We start from the raw sequence: 17,662 nt of genomic DNA, 5'->3' as shown, positions 1-17,662 counted from the left end.
AATTGAAGAAATAGTGGGAATGAAAATAGAACAAACACCAAAAATAGCATTGCTGTCACTATTTGAAGATATAAAGTGTGGAAAAGGAACTATAGAGCTGATATCGAGTTTGTTGGTTGCAGCACGATTGATGATAGCTAGGAACTGGAAGATCCAAGGGGAATATTCTATTGAGGAGTGGTATAAAGTAGTATGGGACATAGCCATTAATGATAAACTGACATGTAATATTAAGTGGAGAAAAGGCGTAACTAAAATAAATGAGTTCGAAGGAATTTGGAAACAGTTCCTAGTGTTCGTGTTTACTAAGGGAGATGGGAAACCACCATCAGAAGAAACGATTAGATTTTGGACTCAAGAATGATCCCGAGGTGGGGGGTGCACTTTTATGTTAAGAATGAAAATGTTGTAGTGTGATAAGGCATATGTAATAGTTTTTGATATTTGTACTCAACAATTATTCAATATGTATGAAGCAGATATTTGATGTATTTCTTTTTCTTATTGTGTTTGTTTCAATTATATTTTGGAAATGTTCATTTATGTTTATATAGTGTTGAAAATGAATAAAAATTATTAAAAAAAAAAAAAAAATAACTCCCACCATGTTTCCCAGGGATGGTTGTTTATGGCATTTAACAGCTGGACAATACCTTCTCTGGAAAGCGTCCAGAGAGTTATGCAGTTTTATAGTGTTATAATGATTTTAACTATAATTAACTGTTGAACAGGTGGAATTTATCATGGCGGGGGCATCAGCAGTGTTTGGGGTAGTCCTTTGTTGTTGTTGTTTTTAAATATTATTAAAATGGCTTTTGTTCCACCAGCAAAAAAAGAGAGCAAAAGCAAAGCTCTTCTCAACAGTTGGGTGACCATATTTGGGAAACCAAAAAAGAGGACACCTAGTGTGTGTGGGGGGAAGCAGCTTTCTGAGTCCTGCAGAAAGTACGTTATTCCCCCGCCCCCTTAAAGAACCCGATTGGAGTGGAGGAGGGGAAAGGATTTCATTCTGCACCACCACCATCCACTCCAATGGGGGCCTTTTCTATAATGTCCACGAATGACCCACTTTCCCCTTTAAGACCTCAATTGGAGCTCAGGGTGGGGGAATGACGTGCCTCAAGGAAGCATGTCACTCCCTCCTGCCATGCTAATGGCAGCCTTAAAGAGGAACGTGTGTCATTCCAGGACATTATTGAAAATTATAGAAAATCCCCCCTGACACCATGGAAAGAACAAAAACCAGGACAGATCCGGGGCAATCCTGACAGTTGGTCACCCTACTCAACAGTCACCAGTTGGCAACCACTGAAAAAACAACCCCCCCCCCCCCAGAATGCCCCCTTTTGTGATGGCTGCCATTTTCCTCCCCCAGAATAATGCTATGCTTTGGGCCTTCTGAATTTTGAAAAATTGCATCCACCAGCTGGCAGCTGCCACTACTTGTAGTACTGAGACTAAAAATGTTTTAAACACCATTAAACCACTGTGTCACCATCACCTCTACTGCTGCCTCTGCCATGGTAAGCCCACCCCACCCCCTCCCCCATGAGCCACCAAATAATCCTGTCCCTCCCCAAATCATCTCAATTCCCCTCCCTGAATTTTTTGCCTGTGTAAACGGGTGGTGAGTTTGGGGTGACGCTCCGCATTGCAGCTGCAGTCTTTAGGGAAGGACACAGCCACCATGAAACCTCCCCCCGCCCTCCACATTCTCCTTATTAAAGGTTTGCAAAAGGGGAGAACAGGGTGGAGGCCTATCTTTGGTCAAGTTATTGATCTGAGCTGGAGAAGGCTTAGAGGCAGGGGTGAGGGAGCATTTCTTTCCTGGTAAGGCCAGCATTTCCTCCAAGGTAATCTGTCCAGGGCCACATGACATCAGCGGGCGTAGGCTGAAGTTAGCACTTGATGGGGCCATAGTCAGAGGTGTGCAAGACCACCCCCTTTCCGTTCAGAGAGGTCAGTCTGGGGGGCGAGGGGTAAGCTTGCCCATCACAATAGTTTTGTTTTCATTATTCCCGCCACCCACCCACCCATTTTAATGTGTTTCTTTTTATTTTATTAGAAAATAACACATGACCCCTTGGGTATATTTAAAGGAAAACAATCTAGGAATTTTAAAATCAATAAACCAGAGGTAAATTCTTTTAAACTTCTGTCAAAATTCCTAAAGGTATTTCTGCCTGAACAGGACCTCTCTGAGTGAGTCTTAAATTTTGCTCTAGGCACAAATTCCACTGTTATTTAGAGAGCGCAAAGTCACCTCATTCCATCCCACTCTGGCCTGAGAAATACTGCTAATCTTAGAAAAGCTTTTTTTTTAAAAAAATTAAATCTTTCCTTAGAATTTCTGCACTCGTTTTATCTAACCTGTATATCATATAGTGTGGTGTAGGGATCAGCGTGTGGAATTTTGCCTGTGGAGAACCTGGGTTCAAGTTCCTGTTCAGCCATGAAGCCCTTTGGGTGGCTTTGGGCCAGTTACTGTAGGGGCGTTCATATTAGGGCTGTGCACTGCTGTGATGCTGAACCCTGATCTGAAGTGGGGCAATTCCTAACAACTCAGTCTGAATCCAGGTTGGATGCGTCGGATTGATCCAAAGCATCCAAAGTGGGTGGATCGATGTGAAGCACTTCAGATCACGTTGGACTGATCCGGATGATGGTGATCCACTGACCCTGTCCCCCAAGCTGTGCGAGTGGTGGGGACTTACCGGACCCATTTCTTCACGCCCAGCAGCAGCCTGCTCCTCTGTGTGAGCCGCCATTTATGATGGAAGGTGGTGGCAGGGCCGGTGCCAGGCTTTTTTGCGCCCTAGGCAAGGTGAGCTGCTTTCACCACCACCCCACCGTATCCCCCCCACCCCAGGTAGACGGAGACAGGTTACCTGTCCCTCGCCTGAAGTCCTCCTGGCTTGGCGGGACGCTGCGGTGGGGTGGGCGGGCAGCTCCAATTCCGTCCGTCCATTCGCTGCCGCTGCCCCCAGCGTCCCGGCTTGTCTTTGACTGGGAGCCCCCAGCCGAAACCAAGCCGGGAAGCTGGGGGGAGGGCAGTCAGACGGCTCCACGTTCTGACCTTCGGCGTGCACCAGAAGTCAGAACGTGGAGCCATTCCTTCCCTCCCCACAGTGTCCTGGCTTGGGTTTGGCTGGGAGCCCTCAGCTGAAGCCAAGCCAGGAAGCTGGGGGAGGGCAGTCAGACGGCTCCACGTTCTGACTTCCGGCGCGTGCCGGAAGTCAGAACGTGGAGCCGCCTGCCCCCGCCCCCCAGTGTCCCAGGTTGGCTTCAGCTGCTGGGCAGGCACTCAGCTGAAGCCAAGCTAGGGACGCTGGGGAGCAGGGCGGAAGGCTTCGGAATGGCTCACCGGAAGCTGCCCTCACTCGGCCAGAGCGGCTCTGGGAGTGGGAGGGCGACTTCCAGGGGTGCCGAAGTTGGCGCTCTAGGCGGCCGCCTAACTGGCCTTTATGGAAGCGCTGGCCCTGGGTGGTGGTGGTGGATCTAATGTTATGCACAACGGCGGCCACAAAGGCACATAGGTCACAGGGCACATGAGTCCGCCATATCTTGAAGCTAAGAAGGGTTGATTCTGGTCACTGCTTGAATCGGAGGGGCATCTAGGATCTCCGTGTATGCTATCTTGAGTTTCATGACAGAAGAAAAGTGAAATATAAACTCTATATCTTTATGAATTTCAAAATCATTTTAAACAGCTGCTTGCTTTATTTTGAAAGATATGTTTAAAGCGGCACAGTCCTCCTCAGTTAGCCCAGAGTTTTTCCCCCTTCACCACTATCAACAAACAATATGGTTTCTTCCCCACATAAACTCAGCTGAAATTTCAGTCTTTGGAGAATTTTTGTTTTGTTCCGGCTCAAGCGGATGTATAATTTTGCTTCTCCTGCTGAGAATATTCAGTGGAATGCTTCCCCCCCCACTACACACAGCTTCACCATCTTCAAATAAGACGGAGAAGTTTGGGGAGATATTTTCCCACAGCCCTAGAATTTACTTTTTGTTCTCAGCTCTGATACTGTGACAGCGATTATCCCTTTCACCGATTTGCTAGTGTCTCCCTGCTGAGGGTCCTTTCACTTCCTAGTCCGGTATCTATTTTTACAACAGCGCTTTTATTCTTAGTCACACATCTCTCCCCCTCCCCACCTTCCACCTACAAATTTAACTCCTCACCAGTGAGGAAGAGCTGCAGGCCCCGGTCTCCGAACTGCCTGCCAAGTAATCTTTGGCATACACATACCTACCCCAGCAGCCTCACTGCCCCTATGAAAAGCTCCGATTCAGCGGCCAGGGCCTGGAGTACCTGACACCTTCAGGAATACAAAGGAGGCTTTCTCCCTCGCGAGGCTCTGGCAACTCTGGGGAAAGCAGTAGGCATAGGGGTGAATCACAAAGCCACATCACGCTCGCAGGGGGGAAATTAAAACAACAGCAACAATATGCGGTTTGTCTGCAGCGCGCATGCCAGGCCGGTGGCTCATGCACGCGCACAAAGGGCTTGCTGGGGATGGCCCAGGAAACCTCCTCCTTCTTTTTTAAAAACCCATAGAGCTATTTTGCTCATTGGTTCAGGTCTCTGGGCTTGACCCAGTGCTTTAGGGTTTAAGCCTCCTCCTCTGAGTCTCCGAAGGCAGGAGCGGGTCCTTCTGGGGTGAGGCCAGAATCAATGTGGCTGCAGTCTATTTTCTGAAGGCTCAAGAGCTTTTGCTCTTATCTCTACTCCCGTGCAGAATAAGATACCTCGGAAGCTGGGAGGAAGCAGGGTCTCACTTGCTTTGTCCTGAGCACAGTGTAAATAATAAACCCTTTTTATAAAAGGAACACCAGGAATCTCCAGTGGTCTCCTAGGAAGCTGAAGTCCGAGCGAGTGGTCTAGCCCCTGCAAGTTCACCCCTCTCAGGGCTGAGGTACAGGAGCGTAACATGATATTGGTTTTATACTAGGTCTGTTGTTGAGACTTGTGCCAAAATAATACTGGGAGTTGGAAAGAAAATGGTATAAGAACTGTATGGGACAGGAGTACAAAATCATCCAACCAGGATGATCAGGGGTCTAGAAACAAAGCCCTATGAAGAGAGACTGAAAGAACTGGGCATGTTTAGCCTAGGGTGACCAACTGTCAGGATTTCCCCGGATTTGTCCTGGTTTTTGTTCTTTCCATGGTGTCAGGGGGGATTTTCTATCATTTTCAATAATGTCCTGGAATGACACACCTTCCCCTTTAAGGCTGCCATTAGCATGGCAGGAGGGAATGACATGCTTTCTTGAGGCACGTCATTCCCCCACCCCGAGCTCCAACTGAGGTCTTAAAGGGGAAAGTGGGTCATTCGTGGACATTATAGAAAAGGCCCCAATTGGAGTGGATGGTGGTGGTGCAGAATGAAATCCTTTCCCCTCCTCCACTCCAATCGGGTTCTTTAAGGTGGTGGGGGAATAACATACTTTCTGCAGGACTCAGAAAGCTGCTTCCCCACACACACACTAGGTGTCCTCTTTTTTGGTTTCCCAAATATGGTCACCCTAGTTTAGCCTGGAGAAGAGAAGATTGAGGGGAGACGTGATAGCATTCTTCAAATACTTAAAAGGTTGTCACACAGAGGAGGGCCAGGATCTCTTCTCGATCCTCCCAGAGTGCAGGACACGGAATAACAGGCTCAAGTTAAAGGAAGCCAGATTCCGGCTGGACATCAGGAAAAACTTCCTGACTGTTAGAGCAGTGCGACGGTGGAATCAGTTACCTAGGGAGGTTGTGGGCTCTCCCACACTGGAGGCCTTGAAGGGGCAGCTGGACAACCATCTGTCAGGGATGCTTTAGGGTGGATTCCTGCATTGAGCAAGGGGTTGGACTAGATGGCCTTGTAGGCCCCTTCCAACTCTGCTACTCTATGATTCTATGTGTCCTCCACCAGCCCCCCAAACCTGGCCTGGCAGCCCCCCAAAGTCTCAGCTTCTGCTACTTCTGAAAACAACAACCATAAACATGGCAGCACTAAAAAGAAGGGAAAAACACTCCATGACTGGGCTGTATAGGTTCTATGGGTCCTACCATAGAAGCCTCATTCCTAGGCCCTTTCTAGACCTAAGGATTTTCCCAGGAAAATTGAGGGATCATCTTTGCCTGCTCCCGGGATCCTTTGTGTGTCATTTAGACATACAGGGATGTTCCTCGGGGGGAAAAGGCAGGTGTAGAAATGGCCCTAGAGCTTCTGAGAGCATCCCAGAAATCAGTACTTGAAGACTCTTGAACTGCTCCCTCAAGCACTCCAGGCATGTTCTAGGAACAGGGCTTCTAAAGCAGGAACCATAGAACCCCGTTTTTAGAGCCTTGCGTTAAAGCTGTTTCCAGCCTACAACATCCCAAGAAACAGACAGCATTTCCCACTTGAAGCAATGATTGGTGCAAACGTGATTGGGCTGGGCTGGGGAGCAGGCTGCAGAAACCTGTGTTTTATGTGTATGTATGTATGCATGTGTCTGCAGCCTCCCATCCCAGCAGATGCCCACTGTGGCCCTTGGGGCCAAAAAGGTTGTGCAGTGGTCTTTTCAGGCCTTTATTCTATTGGCATTGGAGGCCCAAATAATAGGCAGCTGGTTTTCTGGTAGTCTGAAGCGAGAGGAAGGACATTTTACGTAGGGTGACCATATTTGGGAAACCAAAAAAGAGGACACCTAGTGTGTGTGGGGGGGAAGCAGCTTTCTGAGTCCTGCAGAAAGTACGTTCTTCCCCCGCCACCTTAAAGAACTTGATTGGAGTGCAGGAGGGGAAAGGATTTCATTCTGCCCAACCACCATCCACTCCAGTTGGGGCCTTTTCTATAATGTCCATGAATGACTCACTTTCCCCTTTAAGACCTCAATTGGAGCTCGGGGTGGGGGAATGATGTGCCTCAAGAAAGCATGTCATTCCCTTCTGCCATGCTAATGGCAGCCTTAAAGAGGAAGGTGTGTCATTCCAGGACATTATTGAAAATTATAGAAAATCTCCCGACACCATGGAAAGAACAAAAACCAGGACAAATCCGGGGAAACCCTGACAGTTGGTCACCCTACAGTAGGTAGATCTGAAGCTAATGGTCTTTCAGCTACACCCTTTTCTGCCCCCCCTTACTCTCTCTGTCTGAGGTCTCCTTCTTTCTCACCCTCCTTCTTGATTAACCATGATTATGTGTTAGAGCCTTTAGTCTTGTTCAAAGAGCCCTTTCATAGGCTAAAGAACACTTTGCCCATGTATTGGTGTCTAGGGTGACCATATTTGAGAAACTAAAAAAGAGGACACCTAGTGTGTGTGTGGGGAAGCAGCTTTCTGAGTCCTGCAGAAAGTATGTTATTCCCCCGCCACCTTAAAGAACCCGATTGGAGTGGAGGAGGGGAAAGGATTTCATTCTGCCCAACCACCATCCACTCCAGTTGGGGCCTTTTCTATAATGTCCACGAATCACCGACTTTCCCCTTTAATACCTCAATTGGAGCTCGGGGTGGAGGAATGATGTGCCTCAAGAAAGCATGTCACTCCCTCCTGCCATGCTAATGGCAGCCTTAAAGAGGAAGGTGTGTCATTCCAGGACTTATTGAAAATTACAGAAAATCCCCCCTGACACCATGGAAAGAACAAAAACCAGGACAAATCCGGGGAAATCCTGACAGTTGGTCACCCTATTTTATGCAGCTGCCCTGCAGTGTACGGAGATCAAGTAGGATTGGGTTAGTGGGCTGAGTGAGGATGAAAAGCCGGGAAAAGGTGAAATGTTTACTGAATGCAAAAATATATTTGGGGGTGGGGAGGGAAGAGGCCTAGCAGAGAAGAACGTTTTCCTTGAAAAAGGTGTTAATATTAGAAACAAAAAAATGCAGCTCTTAAGCAGGCCAAGTGACTGCATTCACTGGAGCTTTTCTTACTACGTAGAGGTGAACAGCGGGCTGTTTACTTGAAGGAAAGGCTTGCCAGTAAATTACAGGAAAAGGTCATGTAACAGGCAGCTGTAGATAGTTCAGAAGTGGGCATAAGTGGGACTCCTGTGCAGGCTTCTGTAGTGCAGAGAGTTACATAGGAAGGAGAATTTTGCCAAGTGTGGCTTCTCCCATCACAGCCCTTCAAACACTACAGCTTATGGAATTTTCCATTCCTCTTCATTTTTTGAATTTTCTTCTAACCTAGATTAGGCTAAAGAACACTTCAAATTTATTTAATCTATGGCAGGATCTACACTACTGCTTAGAACAGTTTGTAAGGGTTATGACAACTGTTCAGGCCCTGGACACATTACATATACTGTTTTCATACCGTTTTAAAAGTGTTATATCCTGCTTGGTGTAGATCGGCCCGAGCAAGGAAAAGGAGTGTGGGTATAAGACTACTGAGCGCCAACTGGGAAAGGTGGGGAGAGAAGAAAGAGAAAACAAGGAAAGGGGGCATTGTATCAACAACCGATGTCAGGGGTTGGCAGGTTTCCCCTTTTGTGGGGTCTTTGTTTTTTACTAGATAGGTGAGATCCAGCAGCCGGAAGGTAGTACAGAAGTCATACACTTAAAATTAAATAACCCTGAGCCCAGGAATTTGTTTTGAGCACCAAAACTGAAGGAGCTCACAGGTCCTTCCACACAGAAATCTCCTGATGTACCCTAACAGAAATTGTAATTTGCTCATCAAGTTACCAATTCTTCTGTCTAGTCTCGGAAGAAAGTTCTCCATTATTCCAAGATCTCATTGTTGCAAATATGAATTGTTGTGTGTGCATCTTAGGAACAGTACTATGGCATCATGTTATGCGTCATGACATAATGCATCACTATGTTCTGTTCTCCCCTCTGATTGGTTGTTTTCATGGGCCTTACTCTTTAATCTACAGTTGGTAGGGAGCTACTGGAGTTGGTGCAAATGGCACAAGTAGAAGCTGAGGAAGAGGTACTTCTATTTGGCAAAACCCAGATCTCCTCTTTGTCACCCACCAGCACCCAGATCTAAAATAAACCTTTACTACAAATCTCGATAAAATAGTTAAGAGCAGAGACACCACACTGACAACAAAGGTCCGCATAGTTAAAGCAACGGTATTCCCCGTAGTAACCTATGGCTGCGAGAGCTGGACCATAAGGAAAGCTGAGCGAAGGAAGATAGATGCTTTTGAACTGTGGTGTTGGAGGAAAATGCTGAGAGTGCCTTGGACTGCAAGAAGATCAAACCAGTCCATACTCCAGGAAATAAAGCCAGACTGCTCACTTGAGGGAATGGTATTAAAGGCAAAACTGAAGTACTTTGGCCACCTAATGAGAAGACAGGACACCCTGGAGAAGAGGCTGATGCTAGGGAAAGTGGAAGGCAAAAGGAAGAGGGGCCGACCAAGGGCAAGATGGAGGGATGATATTCTGGAGGTGACAGACTTGACCTTGGGGAAGCTAGGGGAGGCGACAGCCGACAGAAAGCTCTGGCGCGGGCTGGTCCATGAAGTCACGAAGAGTCGGAAGCGACTGAACGAATAAACAACAAAAACCAAACAAGAAATATAGAGTTGATTAGCTGGATACAGAAAGGAAATGAAGCCACGAGTGAAAAAATACCATTGAACTAGATACTAACCCATGTGGCTGTTTTTTCGGTCTTCAGATCCAAACCTTTATAGTGATTGGTTTGGAAAACAATAACTAAAGGGTTAAGTGACATCATTTCCCATAGAAAGCAAAGGGTTAAACCAACTAATCTCAGGATATGGGCAGAGATGGCGGAGTTGAGGTACTTTAGTCATGCTGACCACGCAGGCACTTGTATTCAGCCTCGGTTCGAATAATAAAAATACTGAAATTCGTTAGATAGCCATACAAACTTGTTACATTTATGGGCTTTATTTATTTATTATTTACAATATTTATATACTGCTAAATATCTAAAACAAAGGAACCAGAAAAAACAGTGGCTAGTCCGTTGAGGAAGGCTTCTCGAAACAGAGTTGTTTTCAGGAGGTGCCGGAAGCAGCCTGGTGTTGGTGCCTGCCTGCTCTCCAGGGGCAGGGAGTTCCACAGAGAAAGGGCCACTACAATTAAAGGCTCTTCTCCTAGTGGATTTCACTTGGGCCACAGGTCCATGTGGCACCACCAGGAGCATGCCCTCCCACGACCTCAGTGATCGAACACAATAGATCCTACCAAAGAACCATGTAATTTTGAGTCTCAGCGACACCCCTGCTCCTGATTACCGCAAGCATCCTTAATTTCTGTAGTATAATTTAGGGTGGGAAAGAGTCACTTTGTTACTGTTATCATTAATTAATTGGGAGTCAGAAATCCCTTGCTGATCAACTGCAAATCACTCAGAGATTTACCAATGGAGATTGACCTTGTGTCAACCCCAGTCTATGAGCACACCTGCATGTGCCAATGCCTCATTGAGTGCCAATAACATGCCACTGAAAATTACAGGTGCTTTCTGGTGCTCTTACAGTCAGAGAAAAATTGCATATGAAAAGGGGGTTTAGGAAAAGTGTGGCGACACCACGCAGGTCAACCAGGCCGGCCGTAGCAGATCTGAAGCCCTTTGGGAACTGAAGTTCTCCTCTGCTGCCCCTTCTTCTCTCTAGCTGCTACCCTGTTTTCCTTTCCTCCCTCTGCACTATCAATGTCAGCACCTCCTCCTCCTCCTCCTCCTCCTCCTCCTCCTCCTCTCCCTGCCTGTGCTATGTGGGGAGGTCCTACCCATAGTGACCTTTTATAGGACAGAGGGATGGGAGGGTGAGAGAGGATGCGGGACTGAACTTTTCTTATTGCAAGGCACACACTTGGAGCAGGCTTTAGTAGGTAAATGCACAGAGGAATCCACCCTACTTATGTGCTTTATCAGCAAGCATTTGGGGGTTGGGGGGTGGAACCGTGTCTGTTTCCAAAATTTCTCTGCTGGCTTGTAATGTTGGCACTTGCACACTGATGGATTTGCCTGCATGCACCTTATTGTATTCCACCCCTGGGAATTGTACTTGTTAGAACCAGCCGTAGCAGAAAGCTGCTCGGAAATTTAACCACCACCAACCCCTCCCAAAATGAACATGCCCGGAACAAGAGAGGGTTTTTGAATCTGGTTGGAGCCCAGGAACCACATAAAATATTTTCAAAAAAACAAAATAAACCCAAACAATTGAGAGAATAGAAAAGATGCTTACCAAACAAAAGCCTGCTTGCTCGGGTGGTCTGGTCACAAAGTTCACATCAACCAGCTATCGTTCCATCAAGACGAAGCACTTTAAGGTTAAAGAATTGTTGGATATGCACCTGAAAAGCAGCTGTTTTTGGGATGCCCAGGCCACTGAGTGACGAGTGCACATTCAGCACAGAGCCCACCGGATACCATCTTTTCAGCCCCTCCCCCTGGAGTCAGCCTGGCAGATGGATGTGGAGAAAGTTTGGAGATGTATCAGATATGTGTCAGGTTCATAGTTTGGGGGGTGGGGTGTACCCCTAGATCCATAATTTTTGCTGGAGGCCCAAGTGGCTGTGGCAGCTCAGAGTGCCCTCTACCAGCTTTGCCTGTTTTGCCAGCTACAGCCTTTTCTGGACAGGGATGTCAAGACTGGATTACTGCAGTGTGCTCTATGTGGTGCTGCCCTTAAGACAGCTCTGGAAGCTGGAGCATGTGCAGAATGCAGCAGCTTGGCTGTTGTCGGGAGCTGCCTCTTTTCAGCATGCAGGTCCTTTGCTGAGGAAATTGCAAAAGCTGCCTATTTGCTACCAAGCCAGGTTTAAGGTTCTGGTACTAGTGTACAACCCCCTAAACAACTTGGGACCAGGATACCTGAGAAAGCACCTTCTCCATTACCAATCTGCCCAGTCACTGAGATCCTCGTGGTTCCACATGGTGCTATGGCCTGATTGAAGTCTACCAGGTGAAAAGCCCTCAGTGTGGTGGCCTCTTCTCTTTAGAACTCCCAGCACTTGGAGGTCAGGCACGTGTCACCACCATGCTACTTCCAGTGTCTCTTGAAAACAACTCTTTTCTAGGAAGCATTCTTCAAATGACCAGCCAGTGTTTATTGGTCCATTTGTTTTAAACTGAACAATTTTAATTTGCTGTTTTGAATTTTATTTCTTTTTACAATTTTATTCCTATGTAGGGTGACCATATGAAAAGGAGGACAGGGCTCCTGTATCTTAGACAAGGGAATTTCAGCAGGTGTCATTTGTATATATGGAGAACCTGGTGAAATTTCCTCTTCATCCCAACAGTTAAAGCTGCAGGAGCTATACTAGAGTGACCAGATTTTAAAGAGGGCAGCTTTAACTGTTGTGATGAAGAGGGAATTTCACCAGGTTCTCCATATGTACAAATCACGTGAGGTACTGGTTCCTCTCTATTCGGCCCTGGTTAGGCCTCATCTAGAGTATTGTGTCCAGTTCTGGGCTCCACAATTCAAGAAGGACGCAGACAAGCTGGAGCGTGTTCAGGAGAGGGCAACCAGGATGATCAGAGGTCTAGAAACAAAGCGCTATGAAGAGAGACTAAAAGAACTGGGCATGTTTAGCCTGGAGAAGAGAAGATTGAGGGGAGACATGATAGCACTCTTCAAATACTTAAAAGGTTGTCACCCAGAGGAGGGCCAGGATCTCTTCTCGATCCTCCCAGAGTGCAGGACACGGAATAACGGGCTCAAGTTAAAGGAAGCCAGATTCCGGGTGGACATCAGGAAAAACTTCCTAACTGTTAGAGCAGTGCGACGGTGGAATCAGTTACCTAGGGAGGTTGTGGGCGCTCCCACACTAGAGGCATTCAAGAGGCAGCTGGACAACCCTCTGTCAGGGATGCTTTAGGGTGGATTCCTGCATTGAGCAGGGGGTTGGACTCGATGGCCTTGTAGGCCCCTTCCAACTCTGCTATTCTATGATTCTATGAAATGACACCTGCTGAACTTCCCTTTTCAATACAACTGTTAAAGATACAGGAGCCCTGTCCTCCTTTTCCTATGTGCACCACTCTGAAATCTATTTTAGATATGTGGCGGTATATAAATATTGTAAATAATAGATAAATAAATAATATGTCTGGTAAAGCACTGGTGTACAGAGGATGTGATGAGACTATTCCTTATTCAAATCTCACCTCAGCTACCAATTAGTTAGATGGTCTTAGACAAGCCCCTTTCTCTCAGCAATAATACTGACTTACCTTAGAGGGTGTTGTAAGGATTACAGAGGTAATATATATAAAGTACATCAAAGGCTGAAAAAGCAACATATGACTGATTATTTAAGTCACAGGTGTTTCAAGCATACCATAACCTGGGCTTATGGTTGCACACTGCCATATTATATCTATCAAACCAGGAGGCTGCCCCTGGGTAGTTTTGAACATCTCATCCCTTCTCTGACATTTAAATCAAAATCAGCTGTTTTCTTCCCTCTCTAATCCTTTATCTGTCTATCTTCCCCCTCATTCCTAAAGACCAGCCTTAACAAAGACTGCAAATCCTACTGTAAAGAACACTTAAGACGAGGCCTAGGCAAGATGGAAAATGATTGAAACCCTGCCATATTTTCGAAAGCAGGTTGCTTAAAAACAGATTAGTTCCAGAGCTTCAAACCAACATAGAACATTAGAGCTCTTTCAAGAGAGTTTTCTATTTTTGTATTATTTCTCTTGAGGTGATGGTTACTTGTATTAACTTTAGTTTGGTAGCAGCCATTTATCTGTTCTAAGGTTGGTTAGATGGGTGGCGGGTAGGTTGGATAATATAGGGTGACCATATTTGGGAAACCAAAAAGGAGGACACCTATTGTGTGTGTGTGGAAGCAGCTTTCTGAGTCCTGCAGAAAGTACGTTCTTCCCCCGCCACCTTAAAGAACCCGATTGGAGTGGAGAAGGGGAAAGGATTTCATTCTGCACCACCACCATCCACTCCAATTGGGGCCTTTTCTATAATGTCCACGAATGACCCACTTTCCCCTTTAAGACCTCAATTGGAGCTCGGGGTGGGGGAATGATGTGCCTCAAGAAAGCATGTCATTCCCTCCTGCCATGCTAATGGCAGCCTTAAAGGGGAAGGTGTGTCATTCCAGGACATTATTGAAAATGATAGAAAATCCCCCCTGACACCATGGAAAGAACAAAAACCAGGACAAATCCAGGGAAATCCTGACAGTTGGTCACCCTAGATAATAGGTCCCTTTTGCCATGACTCCATAGCCCTAGGCCCAAGGACACTACTTTAAACAAAAAGCCTTAACTGCTTCTCATTTTACTCTAGAGTAGGTGCAGGGATGGATCAGGACCCTAGTGTGGGGAGTACAGGGGCTTTCAGGATTCAGACCAGAGGCCTCGGAACCTCCCGTAGAGTAATAATGAAAAGGAAACAGTGCTACTAGACACATATTTGAAGCAATGATGATTTGGGCCCTTAAAGAACCTCCATACAAGCAGCTGCCTGGTCATGATGGTCAAAGGGTCAAATCAAAGGACTTTGAAGACTCAGTGCAAGGAGGGGAAACTCGCCCTGATTACCCTGCTGCCTCTTGAAAACCCCATTATTTATGTTCCTCATAATAGCCTGCTATATGATCGCATTGTGAGGATTTGTAAAGAACTCTTGACTCCTGCCCTCTGTGGTAAACTGCATAACTACAGCCTCTCAAGAACTGCTGACCTCTGTCCCATAGAACCATAGAATAGTGGAGTTGGAAGGGGACTATAAGGCCATCGAGTCCAACCCCCTGCTCAGTGCAGGAATCCACCTTAAAGCATCCCTGATGGACGGCTGTCCAGCTGCCTCTTGAATGTCTCTAGGGTGGGAGAGCCCATGACCTCCCTAGGTAACTGGTTCCATTGTCGTACTGCTCTAACAGTCAAGAAGTTTTTCCTGATGTCCAGCTGGAATCTGGCTTCCTGTAACTTGAGCCCATTAGTCCGTGTCCTGCACTCTGGGAGGATCGAGAAGAGATCCTGGCCCTCCTCTGTGTGACAACCTTTTAAGTATTTGAAGAGGGCTCTCATGTCTCCCCTCAATCTTCTCTTCTCCAGGCTAAACATGCTCAGTCCTTTCAGACTCTCCTCAAAGGGCTTTGTTTCCAGACCCCTGATCCTGCTCGTTGCCCTCCTCTGATCACGCTCCAGCTTGTCTGCATCCTTCTTGAAGTGTGGTGTCCAGAACTGGACGCAATACTCAAGATGAGGCTTAACCAGGGCTTAATATGTGGAGGACTGTGCAATTGCAGCCTCTCTGAAAGGAACCTCTTCACCCTGGCATGGCTCCACCTGCCCAGGGTGCCCATTGGCTCCTTCCTGGAACAAAGACGTTGAATGGGACTTCCTGTCTCGCTGTCTCCTTGCTTGAGCAACAAGACCTCTGGCGTGCCTCTTTGTTTTCTAGTCCTGATCCTTGGCTTGTTCTCCAGTCCTGCTGTTACAGATTTAGCCTTTGTGGAATGTTTCCAGTCTGTAATTCCAGTATTTAGGAAGCCCATGGCTGTCAGTTAACTACCCATAGCTGATCGATACACTTCGAACAAAGCCTATCCCACCCCCCAAAATGTTTTAAATAGAATCAATTTTGGTTTTGTACTAAAAAGAATTAGTAAAGGAAAATATTATTGATCCATTATTATTATTTTTTATTAAAAATATACTTATAATTTCACATTAAAATATAACTTGCATAAAATATAAAACATTTTTGTTGTTAAATGGAAATTTGCTAAAGATTCTTAGATCTTAATAACTTAATAGGAAATAGAATTTCCTAAACATTTCATGTTTTAGATTTCTAGTCTTAATAGCTTAAAAAGGAGAGATCTCATCCTAAGTACCAAGTTCTGAATAGGCTATTCAGCTGATAGGTACACAAGCCTGGTGAGCTTCTAAGAAGCTCCTGCATTCTAAAATCACATATTTACGGGGGGTTTTGTGTAGAAATTATTTCATAACTAATATTACCAACTGTTTCATAAATTAGGGCTCACAGTCTTAATTATCATTGTTATTAAAAATTCTTTAAAAATTAGAACATGCAAAAAGGCTTACACATACACTTTTCAGGTTAGGTAAGATCAATTATACCGTTGAGAAGATAGCTCCGTATTCAAAATGTAAGTACATATTTTTTTCTGGACATCTCTATATCAAGCTTTTGATCTGTGTTTTGTTGTTTATTCGTTCAGTCGTTTCCGACTCTTCGTGACTTCATGGACCAGCCCACGCCAGAGCTTTCTGTCGGCTGTCGCCACCCCCAGCTTCCCCAAGGTCAAGTCTGTCACCTCCAGAATATCATCCATCCATCTTGCCCTTGGTCGGCCCCTCTTCCTTTTGCCTTCCACTTTCCCTAGCATCAGCCTCTTCTCCAGGGTGTCCTGTCTTCTCATTATGTGGCCAAAGTACTTCAGGTTTGCCTTTAATACCATTCCCTCAAGGGAGCAGTCTGGCTTTATTTCCTGGAGTATGGACTGGTTTGATCTTCTTGCAGTCCAAGGCACTCTCAGAATTTTCCTCCAACACCACAGTTCAAAAGCATCTATCTTCCTTCGCCTAGCCTTCCTTATGGTCCAGCTCTCGCAGCCATAGGTTACTACGGGGAATACCATGGCTTTAACTATGCGGACCTTTGTTGTCAGTGTGGTGTCTCTGCTCTTAACTATTTTATCAAGATTTGTCATTGCTCTCCTCCCAAGAAGTAAACGTCTTCTGATTTCCTGGCTGTAGTCAGCATCTGCAGTAATCTTTGCGCCCAGAAATACAAAGTCTGTCACTGCCTCCACGTTTTCTCCCTCTATTTGCCAGTTATCAATCAAGCTGGTTGCCATAATCTTGGTTTTTTTGAGGTTTAACTGCAACCCGGCTTTTGCACTTTCTTCTTTCACCTTCATCATAAGGCTCCTCAGCTCCTCCTCGCTTTCAGCCATCAAAGTGGTGTCATCTGCATATCTGAGGTTGTTAATGTTTCTTCCTGCAATTTTAACTCCAGCCTTGGATTCGTCAAGCCTAGCATGTCGCATGATGTGTTCTGCATACAAGTTGAATAGGTAAGGTGAGAGTATACAACCCTGCCGTACTCCTTTCCCAATCTTAAACCAGTCCGTTGTTCCGTGGTCTGTTCTTACCGTTGCTACTTGTTCGTTATACAGATTCCTCAGGAGGCAGACCAGATGACTTGGTATCCCCATACCACCAAGAACTTGCCACAGTTTGTTATGATCCACACAGTCAAAGGCTTTAGAATAGTCAATAAAACAGAAATAGATGTTTTTCTGGAACTCCCTGGCTTTCTCCATTATCCAGCAGATATTGGCAATTTGGTCTCTAGTTCCTCTGCCTTTTCTAAACCCAGCTTGTACATCTGGCAATTCTCGCTCCATGAATTGCTGGAGTACTTTACACAATTTTTTTTGCTCATGAATTGATAAATGAAAACTTTAAGTACACCCTTGACCTGGAATAATGCAGTTTCATATCTGTTCATTACTCAAATAACTTTTTGGTCCAGGTCATAGAGCTTTAACAGCATTTTCTCTTTGGATACCATCCAGGTCAAGGTGACCATTTTTTTTTATGCTAGTTATGAACTTGCTTGTGAACCTGTGTCTTCCCTTTAATACAATTACTACTTTTTACTTATTTACACTTTCAAATTTGTAATTGTTCATCATTAACATTTGGCATTTGCACTTCATAGTAAGACTTCTTATA

The sequence above is a fragment of the Elgaria multicarinata genome, chromosome 20 (assembly GCF_023053635.1).
Source record: "Elgaria multicarinata webbii isolate HBS135686 ecotype San Diego chromosome 20, rElgMul1.1.pri, whole genome shotgun sequence".
Lineage (NCBI taxonomy): Eukaryota > Metazoa > Chordata > Lepidosauria > Squamata > Anguidae > Elgaria > Elgaria multicarinata.
Note: the sequence above shows the minus strand (reverse complement) of the source record.